Source organism: Mytilus trossulus, chromosome 4 (genome assembly GCF_036588685.1).
Source record: "Mytilus trossulus isolate FHL-02 chromosome 4, PNRI_Mtr1.1.1.hap1, whole genome shotgun sequence".
NCBI lineage: Eukaryota > Metazoa > Mollusca > Bivalvia > Mytilida > Mytilidae > Mytilus > Mytilus trossulus.
The window spans coordinates 70,956,917-70,983,968 of NC_086376.1; the positions used below are offsets into that span (position 1 = coordinate 70,956,917).

The following is a 27,052-nucleotide window of genomic DNA, read 5'->3' on the forward strand; positions in this document are numbered from 1 at the left end:
GCAGGCTGGAGCAACTAATAATAAAGTGCATAATATATGTGCCGAGTGCTTAATTCGATTCTTCATGATTTACGATCACAATTTTTAATCTGTAACTCCGATAGAAGCCGTAATAGAATTTGGTCGAAATTTAATAAATAGTGGTAATGAAAGAAAACAAAATTAGTCTTTTCAAGTTTTTAAAGGTACTTCCACCTTTAAAAAACCGCACAAAAACAAAAAAACTGATGTAAATTTATGATCTATATTGCCGGTGACGCACTTGGCTGTAATATTTATCTCGTTTTTTTATCAATTTTTTTCATCAAGTTAAAAAAAAAGTAGACTTCCACGATGACTCGGAAGCCCGCGGCACCCCCGTTTGTGGTAAAAAAATTATGGAATCACTGATGCATGACTGGACTGGGCTCCCTCTTAGGCAGCCAGAGGACTTCTCTTATGAAAATTTCATAATCCGACACTTAATAAGCCGGGTCTTTCATTCTGTATTCTCCATTATTTTTTTTAATCATTTGCTCATTATTTTTTATCTTTAAAACTATCATTAATTGATAACTGTATTTTGGACATTGCTCTTTTCTCAGTATATTTTTGCTCAAAACTTCCATTATTGCAGTTTTTCTGTACAAAATTAAGGTATTCTTTAATTTTCACAAATTTTCCTATTATTTAATTTTCTCATGTTTCCAATTCAGTTTATATTTAAGCACTCCTTATTCTCTATGCTTTATTATTTTTGCCAATTGATTAGATTAAATTAATGATTAATTATTCTCTATTCGGGAAACCCCCGTTTTTCACGGTTCATGGCACCACGTGCATTCTGTTCATTGTTGGCTACTATTGGCGGGATTTTCTATTTATAAGTAACAGTTTTCAACTCTTCCCGGCGTATCCATTTTGAACTTATAGAGGACTGTTCATACATTTGTTTTGAAAGTTTCGTCTTAAAGGTAGGTTTTATTCTTTCTTTAAATTTATAGATAATATATGACATAATATTGTTACCAGTATAAATATCAAATATCAAGTTTTAAATATTACACAATATCGGAATGTCAATTTTAGTTTGTTGAGTAACTCTCAGGAGTGACTGTCGAAAACCTTTTGTTATCACTTTATAAAAAATACATTTGTGAACAAAAATACGACGATAAAATGTCATCATTCAATATGCATAATGTTATTGTATATAGTCTCTGGTTTAAGGGAACAATTGGCTGAATTCTGTGGATTTCTCGTTCGAGTAGACCGAGTATTCACGTACGTGTGAATCGAGTTTGACATAACATGGCATTGAAAAGAAAATTGTTTTATATATAGGGTTAATTTTAGTTGAATTAGTTTTATCATATAAAATAGTAATTTTTGTTGTCTAAATTGTCAGTTTAATTAATATTGCTGGCATTGTCATGTTAAAAAACAGTGACATAGAAATATGTGGATGTACAAGAACCCGGCCACGTCCACTTGTATTTTTGTCCATCTGATGAGTTGAGCCTTTTCAACTGATTTTTATAGTTTGTTCTTATGTTGCACTGTTATACCAATGTCCCAGGTCAGGGGAGGGTTGGGATCCCGTTAAAATGGTTAACCCCTCCACATTATTTATATATGTGCCTGTCCCAAGTCAGGAGCCTGTAATTCAGTGGTTGTTGTTTGTTTATGTGTTACATATTTGTTTTTTTTCTTCATTTTTCTAAACAAATAAGGCCGTTGGCTTTCTCATTTGAATTGTTCTACATTGTTATACATTGTATCAGGGCCTTTTATAGCCGACTATGCAGTATGGGCTTTGCTCATTTTTGAAGGCCGTACAGTGACCTATAGTTGTTAATATCTGTGTAATTTTGGTCTCTTGTGTATACATTGTCTCAATGGCAATCATACCACATCTTTTTTATATATACTACAGGGCTTTTTTCACATGTCTGTAAAACACTTACCAAAGTGGGGTATCGGTTTGGTTGTTCAAGATATACAACTAACCCAACCATCCAGTTAGAATGTCAACATTATATTTTATGCATTGTGTAGAGAGATTGTCAGTGCTCTGCGCATGAACCCTTTTTACTTCCTTACTTATGATATCCAGTTTTTAATACATCAGAGTTTTTATGATTACTAACTGTCAATGATGGATCCAAAGTGGAGAGGGGTTTCTAGTAGTTGGAACCACCCCTTTTTGCTGGACGATTAAGGTTCATCATAACCTTTTGGCTAAAACGGCCGTATTTACACCCCAAATTTTACTCTGAGTACAGACTAACCTATACACCTGCAACAGTTTTAAGGGATGGCAGGAACAAGATATATAAATTTTAAATGCATTTTATGTTTCAGAAAATTATAAACTTTTCTAGATTTTGCTATACTTTTTTTTTGTTCCTGCAGAAGGTGCAAAAATTAACTAAGTAGTGAAAACAATTGAGAAGCTCCCCTCATATAATCAATGTTGTGAGTAGTATTGATTTAAATGGACAATAGATGGACAATAGACACCTGTTAACAATAGGTGATTTAACAGGTTTAAACTGTGTAACTGAGTGGACCATATCAAATGAAACTGGGTGTTTGTTTATTTTGCTATCTTCTGCAGACTGGAAAAAATGCACATCAAAATGCAGGTAAGTTTTTCATTTTCTGAAACGTAGACTTCATATAACTTTTATATATCTAGTTCCTGCCATGCCTTAAAACTTTCCTGAATGTACCAGTTTGTCTGTACTCATAGTAATTTTCGAGGTGTAAACACGGCCATATTTTTCAATTCCTTATGATGAACCTTAATTCATTTAAATGGGAACATATGGTTGAACCCCCTTTTCTCAATTGTAAGAACCCCTTTTAAAAAAGGATCGACTGGATTCTCCCCTGAACTGCTGTGCATTCATAAGATAATACATAAATATTAACAAACGAATATTGCCAAAAAATATTATAAATACTAACTTGAAATGTAATCAAAAATATTTACATAACTCCTAAGGTTTACTCCTTAGATGGGGAGGGTTACTTCAATATTTTTTTGGGAGTGGTGCGCACCATTTTAGTTTAGACTGCAACTTTTGACCTCAAAGCTTGACAAAGTGACATAGTGATCCAGCAGCAACTGGTGTTAACTAAGTGTTAACTAACTTCTTAACAGCTTTATTTTAGCCAGTGAAAGACCTGTATGCTTCATACTTTGTATATATACATGTAGATGCCTTATGTTGGGAAGTTTCGGTCTGTCTCATGTCCATTGTCCTTGACCTCATTTTAATGGTTCAGTGACTACTCATGATGTATACTTAAAGAAATTTCGTAATGTTAATTTTTCTCTTTAAATCATGAGTAATAGGAAAACTATTTAATATATATACATTGTGTATATATGTACCTTACAAGGGCCTCTTGCCTGTCAGAAAGTTTTCATTTGACCTTGACCTCAATTCATGGATCCGTGAACAAGGTTTTAGTTTTAGTGGTTAAGCCCATATTTCCAATATTATGAACAAAATCCGGTCTAGTATATTTTGTATGGAAGGACTGTAAGGTGTACATGTCCAACTTGTAATTGTCATCTGACCTTGACCTTATTTCAATGGTTATATTTTTAGTATCTGTGTTTTTATACTGATATGCAATGAATTTAAACACAAGGTTTGAAACCACAAACGGAGGTTGGGATTGATTTGGGGGAATTTGGTCCAAAGGGTTTAGGAACAAGGGGCCCAAAAGAAGTCAAAATAAGTATTTTTCTAGTTTCCAGATAATAACTTGTAAGTGTATGTATCTTTCTGAAATTGTATCAGAAGGTTCCATTCCAAAAAAGAATGGTTGGGATTTGGGGTTATGGCTCAAACTGTTTAGGAAAGGGGCCAAAAACAATACTTTTCTAATACTTTGTATAAATTGCTTATTTCTTGACCAATTTCAATAGGGTTTTATTCTTGAATTATTGGGGTTCTTAAATATGCTGAATCTAACCGTACATGTATTTAGTTTTTTGAATTTGATCCCCATTTTTAAATAAGTCCACACAAGGTCCAAAGGGCCAAAAATTAAACTTGGTATGATTTCATAGAAAATTGAATTATTGAGGTTCTTTGATATGCCAAATATAGCCGTGTATTTAGATCTGTGTCTCTTCTTGATGGAATAAAAAAGCAAGACATAGGTATGCTGTTATCGTCAACAATGTATTAGTTTCTGATCGGTTTTAGTTTATGGTGAATTACAAGTGGTAGGTCAATCTTACTTGGTATGCAGTTGTTTAGCATTGGCATACCAGTATCTCATTTCCATAAGGAGATTATTTGGCCCTGCCCCCACAGTCATGGTCTATTGACTTTGAAACTTTTGCTTATTTTTATATGTATAAGTTTGTGATTAGTTATCTCAGATGGTGCCATTAAAACAAAATGCATATATGGATTGGCGATATCTGGCCACAGCTTTTATTCATAATATAGATTCATATAATATATATATATATATAGGTAGATAGATGTATTGTAGATAGATAAATGATTGGTTACCCGAAGATAATATGGCAACCTTGTAGATAGATAGATATATTAAAATGTAAAGGTGCACCGTGGGATACACAGGTGCTTCAAATTTCGAAAACACCTTGGGATACACAAGTGTAGTCTGTATTATCCAAAAACCTAAAATGTCATATTTAAAATTAAGATTCTATGCAGAGATTATTTGGCCCTGCCCCCACAGTCATGGTCTATTGACTTTGAAACTTTTGCTTATTTTTATATGTATTAGTTTGTGATTAGGTTAGTTCAAGGGGAACCATTAGTGGTAGGCCAATGTTAATTGGTATTCAGTTGTACAAAATGTATAAGCATTGGCACATCTTATTTCCATGGAGAATACTTGGTCTCACCTTTCAGTCACAGTCTAATGACTGAAACTTATCTTAGTTTATGTATTAGGCCCTGTTCACACCAAACGTTGTGTACAGTAAACCTGATCACATTTGGTTTAATGTAATGTACACTAGTTTCACATTCAATTTGTTCACATCTGTACACCTTGTTTAGTTACCTGTACATAAGATTTGTTCACATTTGTAAACCATATTAGGTCATTTAAATGTTCATTACATAGAACCGAATTCAAATTTTCGAACAACTTTTTCGGCTGGCTGTTGAGGAACGACCATTTGATTTAAAAAAAAAAGAAGGGAGGGGGAATGGATTTTTCCACAATTTGACTTAGTATAAATATATATAAACTTAAAGTGGTTCATCCTTTAAGAAATTCATTTTGGATGATATGCAGTAGTTTAAAGATGACGCATTAAAAACGTAGGCTGCATCAGTGTGCTTACAGACGAAGAAAGAGAATTGCTATATTACAGATCACTTCATTTCTATCTTTTGTGTTTGTTTCAAATGGTATTTTTTCTCCAAGTAGTATTTTGCAAAAGGAGGTGGTTATGTTTTTTTTATTTCTTATTGTATTTTAACAGATTTGAGATACTACACAAACAAATAATATAACCTCACCCTTTTTCAGTAATGCATTTATGAGTGAATCATGGAGTAAATACCAGTGGCAAATATTTCTGTCAGTGTGTACGTCCAGTCGATTCGGAAAGACCTTTTCAAATGAATTATGTTTTCGGCAATGATAATGGATGAGTCTTGATAAGGGGTTAATAATGCTGTGACGTAAAGTGTCGTCTAATAACATATTTCTTGTTTGGTTTATATGGCCTTGACCTCATTTTCTTGGATCATGTTAAGTTTATATGTGATAGTTGTAGTTGAGCCTTATATGTAGGCATACATGTGATGGACTGTGAAACTCATATCAGGAAATTTTGGTCAGGAGATTAGGACTTCGATCAGGAGGTTTTTAATCGACATAGATTTTGTCGTAAATGTAACCATATGATGTAGAAATTGTCTTTTAAAGTGTTTTTTCTTCAAATTTCCATTCAAATGTAGTACCCTTGTTGCCTTTCTATTTGAATGATATCACATTATTTAAAAAAAAATTGAGAAGAATCTCTTTCTTGTTTTGTTTTGTTTTTGATAATTGATTATTCACTGTTCGCAAATATATCGTTATTACCTTTTCTTTGTGTATAGATTTGTATTCATGTCTCCATCTCCTTATCATTGTTAACTGTATAGACAAATAAGAAAGAAATATGATTTACATGAATATTTATAACACGATAAATAATGAAAGTGTTGCATGGTTTATAAGCATTATGAAAGTCATATTTCTGGTGGCTTAAAGACTCAAACAGAGTTATATCTTCTGACATCGGACTCGGACTTCTCTTGAACTGAATTTTAATGTGCGTATTGTTATGCCTTTACTTTTCTACATTGGCTAGAGGTATAGGGGGAGGGTTGAGATCTCATAAACATGTTTAACACCGCTGCATTTTTGCGCCTGTCCCAAGTCAGGAGCCTGTGGCATTTGTTATACTTGTATTATTTTTAGTTTTTTTGTGTACAATTTAGAGTTTAGTATAAAGGCATTAATTATTACTGAACTAGTATATATTTGTTTAGAGGCCAGCTGAAGAACGCCTCCAGGTGCGGGAATTTCTCGCTACATTGAAGACCTATTGGTGACCTTCTGCTGTTGTCTTTTCTATGGTTGGGTTGTTGTCTCTTTGACACATTCCCCATTTCCATTTTTAATTTTAATGACATTTTGCTAACTTTTATAGCTGAATTACTGATCATTTATTTTACTGACATTTACAAATTTCAATCTCCGGGACATGTTTGAAATAAACCTGACAATGTTCTATTTAAACTTTGAAAACAAGTCGTGATTCATAAATTAATTTATAAATTTATAATTATACCTCAGCTTTATACCCCCGCTTTAAAAAAGGGGGGTACACTGTTTTACCTCTGTCTGTCCGTCCGTCCCATGAATATTTTTCTTCGTATTTTTCTCAGGAACTACAATACTAGGATTTCTGAAATTTGGTTTCAGGGTTTATCCAAGTCAGCTATACCGTGTGATGCGTTTTCAGATTGATTACTTGACAACTTCCGGTTTACCGAACACTTGTATGATTTTACACATGATAGCCGAGTTGAAAATTTTTGTTGCATTTTTCTCAGGAACTACAATACAAGGATTTCTGAAATTTGGTTTCAGGATTTATATAAGTCAGCTATACCGTGTGATGCGTTTTCAGATTCATCACTGCACAACTTCCTGTTTACCGAACACTTGCATATTTTTACACTATGTATATTATCCACTTGCCATGATTGCGGTGGGGGTATCATCAGTGAGCAGTAGCTCGCAGTTTCACTTGTTTTTTATTTGTCCCAAAACATTTAAATTAACTTAATTACCATCCTTTTTATGATTATTTGATTAAAATATTATTCATTCATGTCATTTATATATTCTTTTTACAATTAATTTACATTTTTAAAAGCAAAATAACTTAAAACAGGATAAATCAAAGGGAAGTAACAAACTTATTTCAATTATTTTTCCATACACAACAGCAATTAGCCAGAGGTAAACATCAAAAACATTGTTGATTACTAGTATGTTTGACGTCCAAACTGGCAAGTGAAGCCATATAATTATACATCTTTTTTGATTTACAGGTAAAATTTAACACAGGTGTCAATTACACCCGTACGGTAGACTAGTAAGATATTAACAAATATGGCAGCTAAAATATTTCATGCACAGGATTTGATTCTCCTAAACGGGAGGAAGGGAGCAGACCCCTGAAAATGGGATTATTGTACTCCTGTCGGGAGGTTCACATGTATGTGTAGGACAATTAACATAATATTGATTACTGTGAAAGTACTTTTATTCGTGGGGTACCAATTTTCGTGGTTTTCGTGGATGACCCTATCCACGAATTTAAGTGTCCAACGAAACAAAAAAACCATTGTCCACATCAAGACATGGAAAGATCGTCATCGGTAGGCTTGACTTGTGATATGATCCAGAGAATATATTGAATAAAGCCATATCTGAGAATACCTTAATGGCAGTCACAAAACTATCAATCGCATGCAAGACTATACCCATTTAATCTTTGATAACCTACATTGTACAATTTTTGATTTTTTAATTCTCTTAACAAATATTTTTGATCGATAAAAGTCAGATTTCCGGTATTGATATGCCAGTATGATAAAGTGGTAATTTTATATCCTCAAAGTTCTCGAACACATTGGGGAATGATAATTTTATGCTGAGCTTGATTTTGATAAGAATTATTTGACAATTTAAGATACGTTTATAGCATTTGCTTATGTTACTGTTTTCTTAAGGTGACATCTTCATGGCCTAATTAACGCCTTTGACGGTCTTCTATCTGTTGATCACTTAATCGTGGGTTAATATGTGTTATCACAACAATTTACATGGCTAATGTTTACTTTGCAATTTCCTTCAATCCAGACTTTTTTTAACCTTTGTTTTTTATATTTTTTTCAATTTTTTTTTTAAAGAAAACGAAAATACAGGAATTTTAAAACCCACGAACATGTAAATAATGCTAAAACCACGAAAATTGATACCCACGAATTAAAGTACTTTTACAGTATTAGAAATGAAGCCGACACATTTCAAGGTGTGCACTCTTGTTATATTGTTGCACCTTTAATTTTTCATACTAACGATATTCTTGTTAAGACCCGTAGGGAAATTAATCTCCCTTGATGCATGGTAATTTTCTCTTGAATAACTACATTTGAACCAGTGTGTCGAAGTAACACTCCCCAATAACCATGATACACTAGCTAAAAAAAAAGATTTACACAATCATGATGTATAGATAAGGGTAAATAACGCACTGTGTATAAAAGGGGCTAGAAGGCTTGGGAAACCGAAAGTTTTCATATATAATTGTTTTTTTGTGGGCATGAATTGGGTTTTTGAAAGTTTCAACTGAGTCATGATAGTCAATTGCATTTGGTTTTCAATTGTTTTTTTTAATATTGCTTGATCACACAAATACACAGCTTATCTGGAGCTGTGAATAGGTCAGCTTTATTTGGTGTATGGATTATAGTCATATGTATATGTCTTAGTATCTGGCAGCCATCTGACCTTGACCTCATTTTTATGGTCAAAGGTCAATCTTAAGTTTTTATCAACCTCATCCTGCGACTCGTGCAGAAAGCTGGACATGGGGATAGTGATCTGGTGGGGGTGGCTTTAGATAGCTTAATTTTTATGCCCAATTTATGGGCATTATGTTTTCTGGTCCGTGCCTCCGTTTGTCGGTCCGTTCTTTTGTCCGTCTATTCATCTGTCTCGCTACAGGTTAAAGTTTTTGGTCGAGGTAGTTTTTGATGAAGTTGGAAGTCCAATCAACTTGAAACTTAGTACACATGTTCCCTAGGCCACGTTTTTTTAATTTGTTGGTTTACAGATTTTCTCCATAAAAAAGTCGGTCGGTCGGAAAAAAAAAAAAAGATCTTTCAAGACAGAAAACTGATATGCAAAATAAAAATATATTTCACCTTTGTAATAATATGTTTGTCATACTATTTTTTCATCATTCTTAAATTTTAGTTTGATGAAATACATCGCATGACATCCCGTAAAAAAAGGGGGGGGGGGGGGGGGGGGGGTACACTGACAAAGACGAAATTAAATCGTTATTTCACAAACGAGAAAAACAGATTCATGTCAGTTATTTTACTTAGCTTTTAATCAAAACTTGGTGAAAAATAATAAGCACGAAAACTGATAAAGAAAAAAAAAAGTAAAAACGTCGTACGAAAAATAAGTTTCAACACACATGTCAAAAACGGGTTACACTAATGTCCTGACAATGTCCTGATAGAAATGAAAATGCTTAATACTTTTTTTATTATTGGAAGGATTTACTTGAAATTTGGAATCAAGCAAGATGAGAACTTATATTTAATAAATAAAATAAAAAAAAAATAAAAAATATTTTTAAGAGTTAGAAAACTTGACCTGACCAACTTGACTTTGAAACTATTAATGTCCTGACCGATATGAAACGGCTAAAAAATGTTTTATCATTTACAGGATAGACTTCAAATTCGATACCAAGGAAGATTAATACATTTGATACAAAAATATAAGAAAAAAAATAAGAAAAAAAATATTTTCAAGAGTTAGAAAACTTGACCTGACGAATTACATGCCCCCGTGACTAATGTCCTGACCGATGTAAAATGCTAATAACTTTTTTGTTCTTTGAAGGTTCGATTTCAAATTTGATGTCAAGGAAGATTCTAACATTGAATACATAGATATAAGAAAAAATATTAAAAAAACTAATTTTAAGTGTTAGAAAACTTGACCTGACCAACTACGTCTTTCCCAATAACAAGTTGAAGCCCCGCCTATCTTAATTGCCATGCTTGAGCAAATATTGATACAAGCAAAGCAAGCAAGTCGAACAAAAATTTGTCTTGCTAGCATTAATGTAAAAGCTGTAAGCAAAGTAAGATCTACAAATAAGTCAATTTGACCAAAATTGTCAATTGACCCCTTAAGGAGTTATTGCCCTTTAAAGACTTTTTTCACAATTTGTTCATCATGTTGACTTACTTTAAAAAATCTTCTCCTTTGAAACTACTGTGTCAATTTCAGCCAAACTTAGGCTAAATGAGTTTCAGAGTATCTAGTATAAATTTTAAATTTTATTTCCTTGTATGTCAAGAAACATAGCTCCTATGGCTAAAATAGAACATAGGAGAAAATGATTTTTTTTTTTGCTTTTGAAGAAAATAGGACGATTCAAAGAACATTTAAATAAATTGAAAAGCCAAAATAATCATTGATGAGAGATTTAACCAAAAAAATTAAGGTGAGCGATTCAGGCTCTTGAGAGCCTCTTGTTTTTTAGTATATCCTGACTTTTTTTTACCCAAATTGTCGTCCTGACTTTTTTTTTGCAAGTGTCTCTTCCTGCCTTTTTTTTCTTTCTCAAAACTCCTGTCCTGCCTATTTTTTTCAAATTTCATCCTAGCCCCCCCCATAAAATCAAATGGTAGCTCCCTTAAGTCATTTTGATGTTTCAGTGCTCAAAGTTAACTGTTTGAGTTTTGAACTTTTTTTGTATTACTATTTGCAATAGGTCACAGTGGCGGATCCAGAAAGTGGGGGCCCAATGACTGACCTAAGAGGGGGCACGCTTCAGTGATTCCCTATATAAGCAACCACATTTTTTCCCAAAAATCCGCCTCTGGGTCAATTACATTTGGTGTATGGAAATATTTTATGATGTCAGTCTCTCATGTTTTGTTTGACCCTTGCCTCTTTTTCATGATTCATTGCTCATTTGTAAGTTTTTATACCCGTCAAAATTTTGACATGACGCATTATGGTATTCACATGTCCGGTGTCCGTCCGTCTGTCTGTCAGTCTGTCTGTCCGTCTGTCTGTCTGGCGTAAACATGTCACACTGTAACTTGAGAACGACTTATCCAAATTTCATGAAACTTAATATAGTTGTTTCTTATGATGGTCAAATGATCTGTATACTTTTTGGTGAAAATTAGATTTAAACTTTTTGCTTTACAGCACTTTGTACCTAAAACAGGGGTGTGTTTTTTTCACATGTCGCACTGTATCTCAAAAAAGATTCTTGATTATGGCTTAAAACTTAAAACACTTCTTAGTTATATTAATCTTAATATCTGTATACTTTTTGGTGATGATGCAAAATTTCATTTTTGAGTTATTGAGTATTTTGTAAAAAAGGGGTAGGTTTTTTTTTACATGTCGCGCCATATCTCAAAATCGATTTATGATTATTGCTACCAACTTTACACATGTCTTTGTTATATTAATCTTAAGATCTGAATACTTTTTGATGATGATTCAAAATTTAATTTTTGAGTGATTGAGTATTTTGTAAAAAAGGGGGATGTTGTGCCGTATCTCTATAACAATTTATGATTATTGTTTAAAACTTTACACACTTCTTTGTTATATTAATCTTAAGATCTGTATACTTTTTGGTGATGATTCAAAGTTTTATTTTTGAGTTATTGAGTATTATGTTAAACAGGGGAGTTTTTTTTACATGTCGCGCCGTATCTCAAAAGTAATTTATGATTATTGCTTAAAACTTTACACACTTTTTTGTTATATTAATCTAAAGATCTGTATTCTTTTTGGTTTTGATTCAAAATTTTATTTTAGTGATATTTAGTTTTTGGTAAAAAAAAAAAAACAGGGTGGGGGGTTTCCCGCTGTGTCTCAAAAACTATATATGGTTATTGCTTAAAACTTTCTCAGAAACTATTTATGATTATTGCATATAACTTCCACATAAGACGTCAGGGGTATCATGCGCTCATGGGGCAGCTGTTTATTGTCTTTTGGTCTGTTTTTCATGGTAATGTTTTTCTTTTTAAGATTCTTTAAGCAATAGGTAGGTCAACTATATTTTAAAATCTTAGTATTGATTGTTTTTGTCGAGCCTGCACCTTTGCAGAAAGCTTGACATAGGGATAGTGATCCGGTGGCAGAGTTAGCTAACTTCTTAAAAGCTTTATATTTTAGAAGGTGGAAGACCTAAATGCTTCATACTTTGTATATAGATGCCTTATGTTATGAAGTTTCCGTCAGTCAAATGTCCAATGTCCTTCACCTCATTTTCATGGTTCAGTGACTACTTGAAAAAAAAAGTTGATTTTTTGTAAGGTTAAATTCTCTCTTATTATAAGATTCTAACATTGAATACATAGATATAAGAAAAAATATTAAAAAAACTAATTTTAAGTGTTAGAAAACTTGACCTGACCAACTACGTCTTTCCCAATAACAAGTTGAAGCCCCGCCTATCTTAATTGCCATGCTTGAGCAAATATTGATACAAGCAAAGCAAGCAAGTCGAACAAAAATTTGTCTTGCTAGCATTAATGTAAAAGCTGTAAGCAAAGTAAGATCTACAAATAAGTCAATTTGACCAAAATTGTCAATTGACCCCTTAAGGAGTTATTGCCCTTTAAAGACTTTTTTCACAATTTGTTCATCATGTTGACTTACTTTAAAAAATCTTCTCCTTTGAAACTACTGTGTCAATTTCAGCCAAACTTAGGCTAAATGAGTTTCAGAGTATCTAGTATAAATTTTAAATTTTATTTCCTTGTATGTCAAGAAACATAGCTCCTATGGCTAAAATAGAACATAGGAGAAAATGATTTTTTTTTTTGCTTTTGAAGAAAATAGGACGATTCAAAGAACATTTAAATAAATTGAAAAGCCAAAATAATCATTGATGAGAGATTTAACCAAAAAAATTAAGGTGAGCGATTCAGGCTCTTGAGAGCCTCTTGTTTTTTAGTATATCCTGACTTTTTTTTACCCAAATTGTCGTCCTGACTTTTTTTTTGCAAGTGTCTCTTCCTGCCTTTTTTTTTCTTTCTCAAAACTCCTGTCCTGCCTATTTTTTCAAATTTCATCCTAGCCCCCCCCATAAAATCAAATGGTAGCTCCCTTAAGTCATTTTGATGTTTCAGTGCTCAAAGTTAACTGTTTGAGTTTTGAACTTTTTTTGTATTACTATTTGCAATAGGTCACAGTGGCGGATCCAGAAAGTGGGGGCCCAATGACTGACCTAAGAGGGGGCACGCTTCAGTGATTCCCTATATAAGCAACCACATTTTTTCCCAAAAATCCGCCTCTGGGTCAATTACATTTGGTGTATGGAAATATTTTATGATGTCAGTCTCTCATGTTTTGTTTGACCCTTGCCTCTTTTTCATGATTCATTGCTCATTTGTAAGTTTTTATACCCGTCAAAATTTTGACATGACGCATTATGGTATTCACATGTCCGGTGTCCGTCCGTCTGTCTGTCAGTCTGTCTGTCCGTCTGTCTGTCTGGCGTAAACATGTCACACTGTAACTTGAGAACGACTTATCCAAATTTCATGAAACTTAATATAGTTGTTTCTTATGATGGTCAAATGATCTGTATACTTTTTGGTGAAAATTAGATTTAAACTTTTTGCTTTACAGCACTTTGTACCTAAAACAGGGGTGTGTTTTTTTCACATGTCGCACTGTATCTCAAAAAAGATTCTTGATTATGGCTTAAAACTTAAAACACTTCTTAGTTATATTAATCTTAATATCTGTATACTTTTTGGTGATGATGCAAAATTTCATTTTTGAGTTATTGAGTATTTTGTAAAAAAGGGGTAGGTTTTTTTTTACATGTCGCGCCATATCTCAAAATCGATTTATGATTATTGCTACCAACTTTACACATGTCTTTGTTATATTAATCTTAAGATCTGAATACTTTTTGATGATGATTCAAAATTTAATTTTTGAGTGATTGAGTATTTTGTAAAAAAGGGGGATGTTGTGCCGTATCTCTATAACAATTTATGATTATTGTTTAAAACTTTACACACTTCTTTGTTATATTAATCTTAAGATCTGTATACTTTTTGGTGATGATTCAAAGTTTTATTTTTGAGTTATTGAGTATTATGTTAAACAGGGGAGTTTTTTTTACATGTCGCGCCGTATCTCAAAAGTAATTTATGATTATTGCTTAAAACTTTACACACTTTTTTGTTATATTAATCTAAAGATCTGTATTCTTTTTGGTTTTGATTCAAAATTTTATTTTAGTGATATTTAGTTTTTGGTAAAAAAAAAAAAACAGGGTGGGGGGTTTCCCGCTGTGTCTCAAAAACTATATATGGTTATTGCTTAAAACTTTCTCAGAAACTATTTATGATTATTGCATATAACTTCCACATAAGACGTCAGGGGTATCATGCGCTCATGGGGCAGCTGTTTATTGTCTTTTGGTCTGTTTTTCATGGTAATGTTTTTCTTTTTAAGATACTTTAAGCAATAGGTAGGTCAACTATATTTTAAAATCTTAGTATTGATTGTTTTTGTCGAGCCTGCACCTTTGCAGAAAGCTTGACATAGGGATAGTGATCCGGTGGCAGAGTTAGCTAACTTCTTAAAAGCTTTATATTTTAGAAGGTGGAAGACCTAAATGCTTCATACTTTGTATATAGATGCCTTATGTTATGAAGTTTCCGTCAGTCAAATGTCCAATGTCCTTCACCTCATTTTCATGGTTCAGTGACTACTTGAAAAAAAAAGTTGATTTTTTGTAAGGTGAAATTCTCTCTTATTATAAGTAATAAGATAACTAGATTTGGTATGTGCGTACCTTGCAAGGTCCTCATGCCTGTCAGACAGTTTTCACTTGAATTTGATCTTAGGTCATGGATCAGTGAACAAAGTTAAGTTTTGGTGGTTCTCAGATACTGTATGCAATTGGTCTACTTTATTTGGCGTATGGAATGATTGTAAGGTGTACATGTCTAGCTGGCAGATGTCATCTGACCTTGACCTCATTTTCATGGTTCAGTGGTCAAAGTTGAGTTTTTGAGTTTTAGTCTTTTTTTCGAATACTACATGCAATAGGTCAACTATATTTGGTGTATGGAAGTATTTTATGATCTGTATGTCAGTCACGTAGGTTTTATTTTACCTTTACCTTATTTTCACGGTTCATTGCTCAGTGTTAAGTTTTTGTCTGTTTTTTTAAACTATATAAGCAATAGGTCAACTATATTTGTTGTATGGAAGAATTGTTAGCAGTACATGTCTGCCTGGCATAGTTCATCTGACATTGACCTCATTTTCATGGTTCATTGGTCAATGTTTAGTTTTCTTGGTTGATGTTAAGTTTTTGTGACAGTAACTTGTAATAAGGCTTTATATTAAGGACTATATGTATCAACATAATATCAATGATTAGTGAAGAAGGCGAGACAATTTTCAGTGTGTGCACTCTTGTCTTAGAAACATTGAGCAGTATGTCAACTATATATTGGGTATATGTGTAACCAAGAAATCCAGTCTAATATCTAGGAGACTAATTTGAGGATTGGGTCACAACTAAATGTTAAACCTAAATAACCATGCACCATAAACTAGCAATAATACTGTGGATTCATTATTTTTCGTGGGATACCAATTTTCGTGGCTTTCGTGGGTACTGGTGAACCACGAAATTAAATGTTAAACGAATAACAAATTTTCTATAGGCTTGTATGTAGACATCAGCAAAACCACGAAGTGAAATGTCCACGAACTTGCAAGTTTTCCATAATCCACGAAAATTGGTACCCACGAAAATAAATGAATCCACAGTACACAGAGGATGAATTCCAGTTATTTAAGTATGTAATTTATTTCCAAGACTGGAACTTGTCACTAAGGCTGTGACTTCCAAACTTATATTTTTCACAATGATTTTACAATATATATTTTTAAGAATTAAACAATTAGCTAAGATCAATTATTACATAATGTGTTGACAAATATAAACAAGTTACATGTATTATCCAGATAAAGAAATATAAATAATAACAACTCTTTTAGCAATGTCTCTAATTTAAGAAGGATAAAGGATTAAGCCCTGATGCATTATTGTCACTTTGATTATAATGTCCATTATCAATTCAATATATATTAACTTATTGTCTAGGTAGATAATAAAATATAAAACAATATTAATGATAAATTCTTCGAGTCTCAAGCATAGCAATAAAAAGCTAAACACAGCTTAAAGTCGTTTAAATCTGTTAAACATGAATGTATTGTATGGTGTACATGTATTTCTTGTTTGGTTTTATCTGACCTTGTCTTCCTTTTCTTGGGTCATGTTAAGTTTGTGATATTTATAAACATTTTTTTTATAGGACTATTTGTAAACATTTTTTTTTATAGGACTATCAACATAAATCAATGGTTGGTAAAGAAGGCAAGACATTCCACCATATATGACTTTTGTTGGGATTTGGTCTGTTTTTCACTTTCCCTTTTGATGTTTCAATGCTAGAAATATATATGGAAATTTGATAGAAAATCCTCAGCCTTTCCCGTTGTACAATTCGGTGCTTTATAGATGGAGGATTATTGCATGCGGTGCTAGTATGATTGTGTGTGTGGGGCCTCATTGTGACAAAATGGGCACATTCTTGTTTAACTTTACCACATTGTCATGACAGCACTCCTTTTGCGCAATTACTGTTTTTCAGGGGTATCATTTGTGCCATTTTTTTTTTCTTCAAATGTATCATTTGGTCCAGTTTTGGAACTCATTTGCGCCAATTTACCTCAACACATATTGATTGTACATATTAAAGATTAATATATATTTAGAATCATTTTTGTCTTATAAATGTTTATTCGATACATAATCATTACTCTTGTTGGTGAAAGGCGAGTTTAAATAATAGGATTACCATTAAACTAAAGGTATGCATATAAACACTAATCACAAATGTGTTCATACCTGTCAACTCACCCGTTTTTTGCGGGTGACACCCGTTATTTTCACCTCTCACCCGGGACGTTTTCTTTACCCGGCGGGTCCCGGGAATTTCTAACATTACCCGTTTCACCCGGATTTCTGACCGGAATTGTTTCCGGTATTTAGAAGTAATACGACCTTCGGTTTTATCGGTCTTTTTCAATGTAACCAAAAGTCAAAATGTAGGACTTGTTTATCTGAGCTACGTAACGATATTTTCAACAAGCTACAAGATGAGTTCAGTGACTATCAGTTGACTCCATTAGATGAACTTCCACTTTGCACTTCCCCTGAAACTGACATTGGTACATTTTGGGGAGAAATGTCCAAGTTGCATGACATTTTTCTTAACAAGCCAAGATTTTTTGTTTTGTCAAAACTTGCTAAAACATTACTGGTTTTGCCAAACAGCAATGCAGACAGTGAGAGGGCATTTTCTTTAGTAAAGAAAATAGCTACAGAGTTTAGGGCTGATCTTAATAAGGATACACTGTGTGCTCTTTCTTGTAAAATGAATACACATTTGCATTGCTATGAACTGAAACCAAGTGCAGTTCTTTTAAAGAATGCCAAGTCTGCTACTATAATGGAATATAACAATAGTCTGAAATAAACTTGTATACATGTTCTAACTGTTTTATATACATATTGACTATATAAATTATATGTAAACATATTTTTGTTCTTCAATTGAGCCCGCAAAATGTCGTACGCGTTATGACCTGAGATTTTTTTTCTCAATGCAGGTCATGACCTGACTTTTCATTTTCAGAGGTTGACAGGTATGGTGTCAGTGGCAAATATAAAAGAATCAGTTTAAGAAAAGTCTTCGCGTTGATAACATGGATGTAACTATAAAGAAATGAGAATCAAATCGAGGGAAGCCAACGGCCATAAATTTCGTCAGACTTTTATTAAGAAAAGTAGAGAAATAAGATGGAGATGTACTACAAAAAACTGCAGTGCTACAGCTTATACCGATGAGCAATGACTAGCTGGTCTGAGTGGAAATCTTGCACATAAACATGAGACAGACCCACAAAGTTATTCGTCAAATATTACAAATATGCAAAAGAAAAGCTAAAGAAAATATATCCAAAAGACCAGCTAAGATCATATTTTCATAGCTATTACATCAAGAAGAGGAACATCTATAGAAAAATGACTCGAAGTGCATAAGACAGCATGTACATAGTTTTATATTTTAAAGTTAATCATACTGTTGGTCCCAAGCACGGATAAAGAAGGATGGAAGTCATTTTTAGCTCACCTGGCCCAAAGGGCCAAGTGAGCTTTTCTCATCACTTTGCGTCCGGCGTCCGGCGTCCGGCGTTAGCTTTTACAAAAATCTTCTCCTCTGAAACTACTGGGCCAAGTTAATCCAAACTTGGCCACAATCATCAGTGGGGTATCTAGTTTAAAAAATGTGTGGCTTGACCCGGTCAACCAACCAAGATGGCCGCCACGGCTAAAAATAGAACATAGGGGTAAAATGCAGTTTTTGGCTTATAACTCAAAAACCAAAGCATTTAGAGCAAATCTGACATGGGGTTAAAATGTTTATCAGGTCAAGATCTATCTGTCCTGAAATTTTCAGATGAATCGGTCAATAGGTTGTTGGGTTGCTGCCCCTGAATTGGTAATTTTGAGGAAATTTTGCTGTTTTTGGTTATTATCTTGAATATTATTATAGATAGAGATTAACTGTAAACATCAATAATGTTCAGCAAAGTTAGATTAACAAATAAATAAACATGACCGAAATGTCAGTTGACCCCTTTAGGAGTTATTGCCCTTTATAGTCAATTTTTAACCATTTTTCGTAAATCTAAGTAATCTTTTACAAAAATCTCCACTGAAACTACTAGGCCACAATCATCTTTGGGGTATCTAGGTTGAAAAATGTGTCCGATGACCTGGTCATTCAACCAAGATGGCCGCCATGGCTAAAAATAGAACATAGGGGTAAAATGCAGTTTTGGGTTTATAACTATGAAACCAAAGCATCTAGAGCAAATCTGACAAGAAGTTAAATTGTTAATCAAGTCAATATCTATCTTTCCTTTTTCAGATGAATTGGACAACTGGTTGTTGGGTTGCTGCCCTCCAATTGGTAATTTTTAAAGAAATTTTGCTGTTTTTGGTTATCTTGAATACTATTATAGATAGCGATAAACTGTAAACAGCAATAATGTTCAGCAAAGTAAGATCTACAAATAAGTCAACATGACCTAAATGGTCAATTGACCCCTTAAGGAGTTATTGCCCTTTATAGTCAATTTTTAACAATTTTCATTAATTTGGTAAATTTATGTAAATTTTTACCAAATATAGTTCTCTGTTACTAATGGGCAAAGTTCATTATAGATATAATTGTAAGAAGCAAAATCGTTCAGTAAAGTAAGAACTTCAAACACATCACCATCACCAAAATACAATTTTGTCATGAATCCATTTGTGTCCTTTGTTTAATATGAACATAGACCAAGGTGAGCGACACAGGCTCTAGTTCTTTAAATTGGCGCAATCATATATTTTATTTTTGGTGCAATCGTAGCATAGGAGAAAAAAATTTGTGGCACAAAAGGACGCATTTTTGGCGCAAATGGATCTCTCCCGTTGTCATGTACCTTTAAATATATGTTAAAATTTTCTGTTACTTGTGGTTAATAAAGATAGGATGATGTGGTAGTCAAACCTTCAAATTGAAGACCCTTTCAAAGTTCGATATAAAATGAATGGTCCCTAAAGTAGGAGAGAAATTTCAGCTTGTGCATCTTTGTAACATTGTTTCTTTTTCTTTTTTCTTTGAAGTCAAACGCAATTAAATTTATGATCATTCAGCAATTTAAATATTAGAATGAGGGAAAATGATAATGAAGTACTTGTTTGACTAAGTTTTTCTGTATAATACATTTAAATTCAAGTTCCATCTTGTATTATTTCATTTGAAATAGTGTTAAATCAGTGATTTTGCTCAAATGACAATTCTTATATGACCGCTTATTATCGCCAACCAATATAATCGAAATATATCCACCTTTAGAACAAATGCAGTAAGTGATACACAAAAAAGGCTGTTCCGGGTTAGACCAACTTATTTGAACTACCAGAATTTTCGACATCAAATCCCCCACTATATGTAGGCCAAGCTTCAGATACAATATATTTAGGGAAAACGGTACTTAATTTATTCTGCCATAAATGACAATAGTAACATTTTCTAAATTTACCACTTTTTAAGATGAAAACCTGGATAAAACAGTTATATGTTCACTGGGGTAAAGCTGATGACCGTAACTGCATTCACGGTCATCCCAAGATGTCGGATGAAAAATTATGTCAGTATTTTTATTGTCTGTTAAGGTGTTTCTACATCATTTTCTTTACAAAGCATACTTTGATACGATGTAAATTTATAAAAGATTCACACGGAATTCACAAATCTCTACCGAGGAACGGTTATAAAACGGGAATTTGGATTTGAAAAATTCGCTAGGATGACCGTAAATCGTAATCGAGATGACCGTAACAGGATTAGCGATTCATAACAAGGCTGACCGTAATTGGTCAAAAGATGACCGTAAATTGTTAAGGATGACCGTAATTTATAAAGAATGACTAAATTTAAAAGGATGACTGTATCCATATGTGTATGCATTGTTAATATTCCATTAGATATGGATTTCAATACGGAAATGAAGTCTTCGTATCTCCCAATCTCTTTTAGGTTGCTTCAATATTTGGCAATATTTCATAAAGTTCATTGTTTAATTCCGTTTGACACCCTTCTTCGATATAATCGCCTCTCACTTTCAAATTTGAGGAACAACTTTTGAAAGATATGGTTTGTTCTTCTAAATTTATAATTGGGCTTATAACCTTTTCCTAACATCATTTTAAAATTTGTGACTTCAACTCCGAAATGTACGGACCGATATGCAGTATGACCAGTGTTTTCATCCAAAACTTTCTTCCTAAAACTAAATGTTTGTGGACCAACATGATTGCCTATAGTGTGTAAAAATGCTGTCTACATTAGATGAGGTGAACTTGTAAGTGGTAAATTGATAATATATGTACGTATCTGAAATTAAAAAAAAAAACATCTGCAATGGTAGTTGAAACGATATAAAATAAATGGAAGTACATCCATTGCCTTTTTTGGCATTTTTAAAAAGCTGTATTTATTATATAAAATTAATAGGAATCTCAGAAATAAAAATAAACCTTTGGCTTGTAGTTGGATGCTACATATGACGAACCATGTATTTGAAGCACGTCTTTTATTTGTCTACCTTTAGGATAATGTTGTCTTATAAATACGTCTTACACCAACACGCTTAATTATTTGAAACAAAAAAGGTAATACAAATACGGATATTTCTTAGAAATGACGGTTATACTATGAAAGGTACGGTCATCCTTTATAAATTACGGTCATCCTTTCGAAATTACGGTCATCATTTTACCAATCACGGTCATCCTTATTATATGTTACGGTCATCTTGAAAATATTTTAAAGATGATTTACGGTCATCTTAGCGAATTTTTCAAATCCAATTTCCCGTTCTATACACGTTCTTCGGTAGAGATTTGTGACTTCCATGTGAATCTTTTATAAATTTACATCGTACCAATGTATGCTTTGTAAAAAAAATAATGAAGAAACACCTTAACAGACAATACAAATACTGACCTAATTTTTCGTCCGACATCTTGGGATGACCGTGAATGCAGTTACGGTCATCAGCTTTACTCCAGTGATGTTGTGTAAGTACTTTATTATTCTGTTTTAAAAATTAAAGCCAAATAGTATCATGACCAACTTCCAACAGAGACTGTTTATGTTATCCATGCCCACCGTCATTTTGCACTAAATTTATGAAATTTTGGAAGCCTTTTCAAATAATTCTCTAGAAAATATTTCAATAGGTTTCAAAATTTATATTGTAAATAAACACACTGCAGTTATTCATAGATAAATAGAAAATATATTGTACCCTTACATCCAATCACAGCGCTCCTAATTTGACTTCTTCACCTGCCTTGGGTACACAAAAGGCCAACCTGGGAAAATTTAATACTACCATCTTCCCTTTATCTCTATTCTACAGGAAATTAAATGAAAATATCAATTTCAATTTATTGTCGAGCCTTCCACTTTAGTCGAAAAAGCGAGGCTAAGCTATCCTACATTCCGTCGTCGTCGGCGGTGTTCACAAATTCACTCTTTGGTTAAAGTTTTTGAAATTTTAATAACTTTCTTAAACTATACTGGATTTCTACCAAACTTGGACAAAAGCTTATTTATGATCATAAGATAGTATCCAGAAGTAAATTTTGTAAAAAGATAACTCTATTTTTTTCTGTATTTTAGTTTTAAATGGACTTAGATTTTCTTCCTGTTAACATTAAATATAGTCTGCAGTTAAAAACATTTATTAGATTCATAAACTATCCTAGATTTTTAATAAACTTGGACAGAAGCTTCTTACAATCATAAAATAGTATCAAGAGGAATATTTTTATTGATTTTTTGCCTCATTTTGTTGCGCCTGCGATTTACAGCAAAAGTAGATGAGACACTGGGTTCCGCGGAACCCTTACAATTTTTTTTCAAAATTGGGTGAAATGGTACAGCCAAAATAGTATCGTATGTATAGGGGTTTCACAGTTAACAAAATTGACAAATATGTCCTATTTCGAATCGTAATAATTTATGGCAGCCATACATTGGTTTTCATTTAACCATGGGTTGGGCATTTATATTCATATTTTACCTCTCGCTAACACAATGCTCAAGGTAAAATAGTTGAATATAAATGCCCAACCCATGGTTTAATAAATGAAAACAAATCTACGGCTGCCATGAATTATTTCTTAATTATATCATGACAGGTGACAATGAAAGAATTAACTCTGATTATTGATAAATTTTCATGTTAACTTTTTTTAACCTTATAAAGCCACTGTATCTTTTGTAGTTTTTTAAATGGCATATATTTGAAGTTCTAGTTTGACAATGAGATATTTGTTTGAGACGTATTCCTCAACATGAATAAATACACATGCCTAACATGTTGATTTCTCTTGGACTCATTTTCAGGTTTTTCTGTTGCCCAGGCAAACTCAATTAGATTATTAAAAGCGCCAGGATTCTGTGTTAGTTAAGTTCAGCCCTGTTTATGTCTTGTTGAATCTTTGACATACATTCCATAAATATTGTTATGATGCCATCATTATGGAGTTACCATTTCTGTTTGTTAAACGTGACAAAATATTTTGAAGAAAGAGCTTTTACTTAGATTTATATTTATATATATTTAAAGATGTATTAGACTCACTATTAGTTTATGATTAAGTCAGTTCAAGGGGGACCATTAGTGGTAGGCCAATGTCAATTGGTATTCAGTTGTATAAGCATTGGCTAACCTCATTTCCATGGAGATTATTTGGCCCTCACTCAGCCCTCTCACTCATGGTTTACATGGTCTAAGGACTTCAAAATTTAGCTTATTTTACACGTATTAGTTTGTGATTAGATCAAATTAAGATAACTAATAATGTTTAGTCAATGGTATTTTGTAAAGAAATTAATTGGCATTTGCAAATATTATTTCCATGGAGATTATATAGCTCCATCCCCCTCATCATGGTTAATTTACTTTGAAACTTTACATAGCTTAACTTGTTTAAGATGTTAAAGAATTGTTGTTTTGATTTCAACATTTGCATAATCAAAATTACAAAAAGGCGAGACATATCGCTGTGATAACAGTTAATGGGAATAATAAATCTGCTGCTTTTGAAATGTTTATGTCAGAATAAGACCTTGTAAGCTTGGAGGTCATACAACCTTTACTAAATGCATGTTGACATTGAAATGCAGTAAGTGGTTAAGTCATGTCTTCATTCTGAAGTAGGTCATTGGAAATAAGTTAAACTTGCATGTTTTACTACATTGACTTATGTTGTTCATCTCATTTCAGTTCTTGAATACAATATGAACTTGACCTACAGTCACCTTACTTGGAATTGTGATGGATTGTGGAGAGCCAGACTATGGGTTGCCCTTAGGTATAGTCTGCTTTTTATTTATGATAAATGATTTGAAAAATCGTATTATTTTTAAACCCAATGCTAAGTAGAGTTTAACCAATTAGTCGGTCATTTATATCTTTTCCTTGTGCTGCTCCAAATCTTTAAATGTTTTTTGATATGAAACAGATCATACTATGCCATAAGCTATTGTTCTTCAGTTGGGGGACATTGTTATGTGAGCTTGCTAAATTAAGATTCTATAATAATCAGTTAGACCTGAGCCAGAGAAGTTATTTTGTTTGGTATATCTGAGCTAACATGGTTATAATTCAGAAAGGAAAGATGTCTTCAATTATCACAAGATACCTAAATAATGGTATTAACTGAAGAAAAAGCCTTCAGTATTTCAAGTTCATAATCACCATGAATAGAAAAGTTTTTGAAAAGACAAAACATTTTTTTAAAAATTAAATGATAGTCAGCCGACTTGAATTTTCATGATTCGGTTTTGCATGAAATTACAAAATTGCCTTAGATAGATTAGAAATAGGTTAATTCTGTTGTTTAAAGGAGATGTCCATTATTAAGCATTTAAATTAGAATTATTCTTAATTATATTTATTTAGGTATTTAAGATATTTATTTCAATGAGCTAATTTATGTGTATGCCTTCTCTTAATCTTGTTCCTTCGTACATAATTTTAATGACCATTTTTTTTCAGCATTTCTTTAAAATGATAACATCAATTAAAGAAATTAAAAACTTTTTTAAAATTACATTAACCCTAGCCATGCTGACATCAATTAGAGATAACTTTTTCATTTTCAAAATCTGGTTATGATGTTGGGTGCCATTTCTTTAACAAATCAGCATGGATCCTTCCCTATAAGCACACTAACTTTTAAGTGTATCCTAGGTCATTGACCATATTTTAAAATGAAATATAATTAACTAACTTATGAAGAAAATTTTAATTGAAAATAATTTTACTCATCTCTACTCTGTAGATACTATATATTGCACAAACACTGCACCTGGACTGGAGACACAACTTGACTGAAGACACAAACACTGCACCTGGACTGGAGACACAACTTGACTGAAGACACAAACACTGCACCTGGACTGGAGACACAACTTGACTGAAGACACAAACACTGCACCTGGACTGGAGACACAACTTGACTGAAGACACAAACACTGCACCTGGACTGGAGACACACCTTGACTGAAGACACAAACACTGCACCTGGACTGAAGACTGTAGACAAAATATTGAAGTTGAATGGAACTAGGGACCATTTAAACTAGCTGCTTCAAAAAAAATATTCATTATTGACTTCTTTATTGATGTGTTATGATGAAATCATGTTTTTGATAATAGCATTATAAATGTAAATGCATTAAAACATTGGATTGACTTTGACTCGAGACTTGTAGTTTCTCCAGAGTATAAATGAGTTTGCTCATTAAAGGGTAAAGACAATTTCATTTTGATATTTACCAATTTCTTTACATTTCATAGCAAGGCTATAATGGTAGATGCACCAAAATAGATTTTCATAATTGGCTCTTTTTCCACAAATTTAAAAAAAAATGAAAATTGAAACAGCAAATAGTGTCTATTTAAAGCTGATAATGATTTACAGCTTTTGTTAAAAAGACGGCCTTTTCTTTAATATATGTTGCCCTCCTCGACGAAAGAAGATAGATTCATGGCAGATAGGAAGAGTCAACATGTATGTATTTGTTCATTACAGTTCATCTGAAAACTATGTTCATGTTTTTAAGGCAATACAATCAGTTTTATCTGAATAGTTTGACAAAAAGATGCCTCATGTTAAATTCTAAAAGCATAATATCTCTGCAGAGAGCAAACTTGATTTTGATATAAAATTGATGCATTTAATGGGTGCTTCATGTTAAATGGGACTTGAAAATAAACTCATCATAGATACCTGGATTCAAATTTAATACTTAAGCCAGACATGCATTTCGTCTACAAAAGACTCTTCAGTGACTCTCGAATCAAATTGATGCATTTAATGGGTGCTTCATGTTAAAATGGTAGTTATGAATAAACTCGTCATAGATACCTGGATTCAAATTTAATACTTACGCCAGACACGCGTTTCATCAACAAAAGACTCTTCAGTGACTCTAATCAAAAATGATAAAAGCAGATCTCGGCAAAGAACAAACTTAAGGATTTGATGCAACGTTGACATGCTAATAAAAAGATTAAAATCTGAAAAATTGAAACAGAAAAAAGCCTCTATTTAAAGGTGATATTAATTGATAGTTTTTGTTACAGATACAGCATCCAGTATATGTTGCTCTCCTCGACAGATGAAGAGACCCATTTGTATAGGACTGGCCACATGTATGTTCATTACAGTTTGCTTAAGTTTATGTTTATATTTGAAAGGCAATAAAATTAGTTTTTTTTCTGAACAATTTGACAAAAAGATGCTTCATGTTAATATGGGACTTGTAAATAAACTCATCAGAGATACCTGGTTTAAAATTTATATTGACGCCAGACGTGTGTTTGGTCTATGAAAAGACTCATTAGTGATGCTACAATTAAAAAATGTAAAAAAGCAGATCTCTGCAAAGAGCAAACTTTTCGTTTTGATGTAACGTTGACATTCTATTTAAAAGATTAAAATCTGAAAAATTGAAACAGAAAAAAG

General features: G+C 32.7%; 1 long non-coding RNA gene across 1 annotated transcript in view; it reads left to right on the top strand.

Moving 5' to 3' along the window:
- Window positions 1-772: 772 nt before the first annotated feature.
- The window catches only part of LOC134715869 (uncharacterized), a 54,602-nt gene continuing 28,322 nt past the window's right edge, over window positions 773-27,052 (top strand). The window contains exons 1-3 of the long non-coding RNA XR_010106810.1: window positions 773-953; window positions 24,304-24,391; window positions 25,078-26,095. This is a non-coding gene — a long non-coding RNA (uncharacterized LOC134715869). The remainder of the gene's footprint in view (window positions 954-24,303; window positions 24,392-25,077; window positions 26,096-27,052) is intronic.